This window comes from Podarcis vaucheri (assembly GCF_965113315.1).
Source record: "Podarcis vaucheri genome assembly, chromosome: 5".
In the NCBI taxonomy this organism is placed as follows: Eukaryota; Metazoa; Chordata; class Lepidosauria; order Squamata; family Lacertidae; genus Podarcis; species Podarcis vaucheri.
Genome location: NC_138763.1, coordinates 3,296,715 through 3,302,672, shown reverse-complemented (window position 1 = coordinate 3,302,672; position 5,958 = coordinate 3,296,715).

Here is a 5,958-nt window from a genome sequence, read left to right as displayed (position 1 = left end):
TATTGCATAAACGTATTTAAATGTAATCAAGGAAATAATCAATTAGTTGATTACAAGGGAGATGGCTAATCAACGTAAACAATCCTTAATCGGTTGACGTTGGCAGCTGTTTTGATTATTATCATCGTCAGGGTGCTGGAGATGCAAAACAAGGCCAGGAGCTGAAGAACTCAGAATCCAGCCAGCCCCTCGGAAACTAGGCTCCTCTGAATATTTTGTCTAGGGTCATCTAGTCCAACCCTCTGCAACGCCCGAATCCCCAACACTTGTTCAGATCAGATAAAGGAAATGGCTGCAGGACTGGAGCTGCTTGTCTTGCTGGGTGTGTGTCTGTCGGACTGTTCCAACTTGCTCCAGCTTCTGATTTATCCTTTGAAGCTGTAAACAAAGTGAATGTCATTATGGAGTGGGCAGGAGTCCTCAACGCAAGACAGCTGACCATGTAAACAAGCCCAGAGGCTTAACTGCACCTGAATCTGGCAAGCTGAGGAGTGACATTCCTAGAATTTCTCCTTCCAACCATTTCCTCCCCGGCTTTGTTCTGGGTTACTTTGAGGAACTTGCGCTCCCAAGAGAAAAGGCACGGTTTGTGATTCCTCCGGCCTTCTCCGTCCCCGGGAAATGGATACCAGGCGACCGTTTCCATTGCAGCAAATTCCGAGGTCTCCTTTCCTTTGCGACACGGACAAATCAGCCTGAAGGATACAGAACAACCACCACCAGAAATTTCACCGAAACTCATTGGGCTCCCCTTGCCTGTCACCGCCTTTTATTATTTAAATTTAAACAAAAATCTGTATTGATTGCAGGAAAACCTCTCTCGCCCTGACCTAGCCACTGTGATCCATGCGACGGTCACCTCTAGACTGGATTATTGTAACTCGCTCTACGTGGGGCTGCCCTTGAGACTGACCCAGAAACTCCAGCGGGTACAGAATGCTGCGGTGAGACTCCTTACGGGGTCTTCGCTGCGAGATCACATTCACCCGGTGCTATACCAGCTGCACTGGCTCCCGGTGGAGTACAGGATCAGGTTTAAGGTGCTGGTTTTAACCTTTAAAGCCCTATACGGCCTAGGACCCTCGTACCTACAGGACCGCCTCTCCTGGTATGCCCCACAGAGGAACCTACGGTCTTCAAATAAAAACATCTTGAAGGTCCCAGGCCACAGGTTGGTTAGGCTGGCCTCAACTGGAGCCAGGGCTTTTTCGGTTGTGGCCCCAATCTGGTGGAACGCTCTGTCACAAGAGACCAGGGCCCTGCGGGACTTGACATCTTTCTGCAGGGCCTGCAAGACAGAGCTGTTCCACCAGGCCTTTGGCCAGGGCACAGCCTGACTCCCTCCCTCGGCAATCTTCGCGGAGCTCTGGCCCAATGGTTGCCAGTGGCTTGAATTAATTAATTTTATAATGAATGATTTTAGAGTGTTGTTTGTGCTGTACTTTTGTACTGTTTTATTGTTGTTAGCCACCCTGAGCCTGGCTTCGGCTGGGGAGGGCGGGATATAAATAAAATTTATTATTATTATTATTATTATTATTATTATTATTATTATTATTAAGAAGGAATAACAAAATGATCAATGAAAGCAGATGAAAACAATTTAAAGCATTTGGAAATAGTACAAACTAATAAAGATTTAAAAAAATTAAAACATCTACATGTCTGGATAGGCTTGCTGAAAGGGAAAAAAAATGTTTTAAGCAGGAGACAGCAGAAAACAAGCTTGCTCCATCTTCCATGTGAAGTGGCTCAATCGGTCAGTGGGTCTTAATTGGTCAGTCTGTTAACCTGAAGGTTGGTGGTTCAAGCCCACCTAAGGATGGCTGTGGGCAAGATTCCTGCATTGCACAGGTTTGGACTAGATGATCCTTGAGGTCCCTTCCAATTCCACTCTTCTATAGGAAGGAAGTTGAGCAGTTGGGGGAGTGAATGGAGAGGTTTGATCTTCTTGCAGTCCATGGGACTCTCAAGAGTCTCCTCCAGCACCAGAATTCAAAAGCATCCATTCTTTGGCGATCAGCCTTCTTGATGGTCCAGCTCTGACTTCCATACATCACTACTGGGAAGACCAGAGCTTTAACTATACGGACCTTTGTTGGCAAGGTGATGTCTCTGCTTTTTAAGATGCTGTCTAGGTTTGTCGTTGCTTTTCTCCCAAGAAGCAGGCGTCTTTTAATTTCGTGGCTGCTGTCGCCACGAAACAGCAGCATAGCAAAAGCAGACTGCTGGAAGTAAACAGACATGTGACATGCAATCTAAACATCTGTTCTAAAGGTGGGATGGAACTATATCCCAACAGCGTTATGGCTCTCCAGCCCCTTCCTAAACGCTTTGCCCCTTTGTGTGAGTAACGAGGGAAGAGGCTTTCTCTTAGCGCAACATGGAGGAAACCTCTTAATGACGCAACCTGCAAGGGCCGTAAGCAAGGTGGCAGAACACATGCCTGGCATTCAGGTCACAAGTTTGATCTGCGGCATTGCCACAGATCTCGCCTCTTCTGCAAAGTGGTTGGATACGATTGGCGCCCAAAGGTCTTTGTCCTTCGCAGCTGAGCAGAAGCGTCCCCACGAGGGGGTGGGGGGTCCGGAGGTAGCATGTGACAGCCCTGTTTGCAGCCACACCTCCTCCAGGTGCAACAGTTTGGAATGATAACCTGCCATTCCACTGGGATGATCTGCTGGCAGAGATTTGCATCCATCGCAGGAAGGGGAGAGGATCTTGTGCCGCGTGACTCACTGGGTGATGTTCCAATCGTGGGGAGGGGCAAAGCTAGATAGCACCCGTCAGGTAGCTGATTGCGCCCACACTTGTTCATAAATCAACAAGTGCTAGCTTTAAACAAGGGCCGCAACTTAATTACCAGATTTGCAACAACCTAATTTGCAACAACCTCTTTGCATCAACCTCATTCCTGCTCTCCTGCCTCCACCGTGCAGCTACAGTTCCCTGAACGGAAGCAGAAGTCCTCCTGTCTCGCCCCAACTTTGAGTGAGGACCCTTGTGAGAATGCAAGGAAGGCCTGCTGGATCAAGCCAATGGCCAACCCAGACCACATCTGGAATACTGTGCACACTTCCAGTTGCCTCACCTCAAAAAGGAGGTTACACAGTATTCCAGATGTGGTGGCACCCAAGATTTGTATACTTGTATTATCATACTGGCCACCATTTCCATTCTGCAAGTACAATGACTTAGTTAGACGCAAGCAGTGCTTTTTTCTGGGGGGACGCAGGGGGGTGCATACCCCTAAACATTTTGTGAATCTTCATAATTTTGTCCATTTACAGTATTTATTTTTCCTGATTTGAACTATAAAATGGTGATTTTCTTGAGTCAAAATGAGAGTACCTCTAAACATTTTTTTATATAGAAAAAAAGCACTGTCTTCAAGCATTGGATTGCTTCAAGCTACCTACTTTTAAAAATGGAGCTAGTCTTCACTATTATAAAATGTACTTCTGATGGAAGGACTGTGCAATCATATTCTTTAGGCCTCGCCATGAACCGCAACCCTTCCTGCATTTTAAAAATAATCTTAGTCCTGATTCACACATGCATGGACGTCACACGCGGTCCCCTCATCGGATGACTCACAGCTCAACGTGTGAACCACCTCAGGTGAAAAGATCTCAGGAGCTTGCAGTGACGCTGAAAGTGAAATGAAAACTTTCTCTCTCCCTTTCTTCTCACTTTTAATCTATGGCTGGCAAGTCAAGAGGTGGGTCAAACTGGAACATGTGCAGAGGAGGTGACCAAGATGACCAAGGGTCTGGAAACCAAGCCTGATGAGGAACGGTTGAAGGAGTTGGGGATGTTTAGCCTGGAAAAGAGGAGACTGAGAGGAGAGAGCCCTCTCCAACTCTACAATTTAATGAGATTCAGGACAGACAGAAGTCGTCACCATCAGTACCCGGTAACCTCCCCCGAAACACAGCTTTCTTACTATGAATCATTATGGATTATTACAATTATTGCCTGTTGTCTTTGTCCATGGAGTTTTCTTGGCAGGGATACTGGAGTGGCTTGCTGGTTCCTGCTCCAGATGGATCACATTTGGTCAAAACTCTCCACTATGACCTGTCCATCTTGGGTACCCTAGCTGGCATAGTACATAGCTTCTCTGAGTTATTCAAGCCCCTTCGCCACGGCAAGGTAGTGATCCATGAGGGTGAAAGAGGAGAGCGCAAAACATGGTTTGAAGCTCAACATCAAAAAAACGAAGATCATGGCCACTGGTCCCATCACCTCATGGCAAATAGAAGGGGAAGAAATGGAGGCGGTGAGAGATTTTACTTTCTTGGGCTCCGTGATCAATGCAGATGGTGACAGCAGCCGCGAAATTAAAAGACGCCTGCTTCTTGGGAGGAAAGCAATGACCAACCTAGACAGCATCTTGAAAAGCAGAGACATCACCTTCCATTCTGAAGGAAATCAGCCCTGAGTGCTCACTGGAAGGACGGATCCTGAAGCTGAAGCTCCAAGACTTTGGCCACCTCATGAGAAGACTCCCTGGAAAAGATGTTGGGAAAGATGGAGGGCACAAGGAGAAGCTACGAACATGAGTTTGACCAAACTGCGGGAGGCAGTGGAAGACAGGAGTGCCTGGCATGCTCTGGTCCAGGGGGTCACGAAGAGTCGGACACGACTAAACGACTAAACAACAACACAATTATTGCATTTGTTAGTCGCTTTCTAGAGTCTGAAGCAACCTAACAGCATGATAAAAGTATAATCAATTAAATGACAAATCAAAAACAATATGCAATACAACATCCCCTGCTTCTTTGTTTCTCTCTTTCTCCCCTTCTCTCTTCACCAAAGGGGATGTCAGAGGAGTGGTTTTTCAGCCATAACCGGAGGGCCAAGCAGAGTCCTTTCATTGGCCCACATTTGGCGTGTTGGCCGCAGGTTGCTGACACTCGTCACACCTGCAAAGAGTGCTCATCCGGTTATAAATAGGACAGGGGTCACATTCTAGCAGGAGGTGGTGTTTGCAATAGCTGCTGCCTCCCTCCCAGGCAGCTGTGGTACCAAAAGGCTGTATATCGCAGAGGCCCCAGAGGGCTCGTGCCAGGCCACCTGATCACCCTGTCTCCTCCCTTGACAGCTGTGCTGATAGTGGCTTTCCGTTCTGTTTGGCGGCAGCCCTTACCTCATTCCGTCCCACCTACGGAGGGAAGAACCCCCAGCTAAGCCAGTTCTCAGCTGACTGAGCAACACCCGGCTCACTTGCATTCCAGTAAATTTCCAGGCGCAGTTGCTCTGGGTTGTTGTCGAGCCAGCATGGCTCTGCTGCTGACTTCACTTGTGTTGGTGATCTCGCTTCCTGGATCTGCTGTAGATGGTGACTTCTGAAGAAGGGTGTGCAGCCCCTTATCCACAGCTCTCCTTTGCCTCTGGGGGGCACAGTGAAGAACAATGCATGTTCTTACAAATTAACAGAGCCCTGAACAACTTAGGCTCCATCCTTATATCCCAGGTCAGTCACCGAGATCACTCGCTGGAGCATCAGTGAACATTCCCCAAGTTGGTAACAAGAAGTTGATCCTTTAGCGTCATCCGACCAGTCCTGTGGAACTCCCTGCCACTGGAGATTCAGCAGGCTTCTTCTATGCCAACTTCTAAACACCCACTGAAAACTTTTCTATGCAAGCAATTAAGAACGCATCCTTCCACGACGGTTGATTGATGCCTGTTTTAAGCTTTTTCACATGGTTTCTGTCATGTGGTTTTATAGTTTTATCACGGTAAACTGCATTGATATAATTTATGAGCTAGCGATGTGTAAGTATTTTCATTAATAAAAATATAAGGTATGAGGAGAGCCCTGCTGCATCAGACCACACTCAGTCCAGCATCTAGTTCCCACAGTGGCCAACCAGAGGCTACTTCTGACTGTGGAGGCAGAACATATTCATTCTTAGAATCATAGAATCATAGAGTTGGAAGAGACCA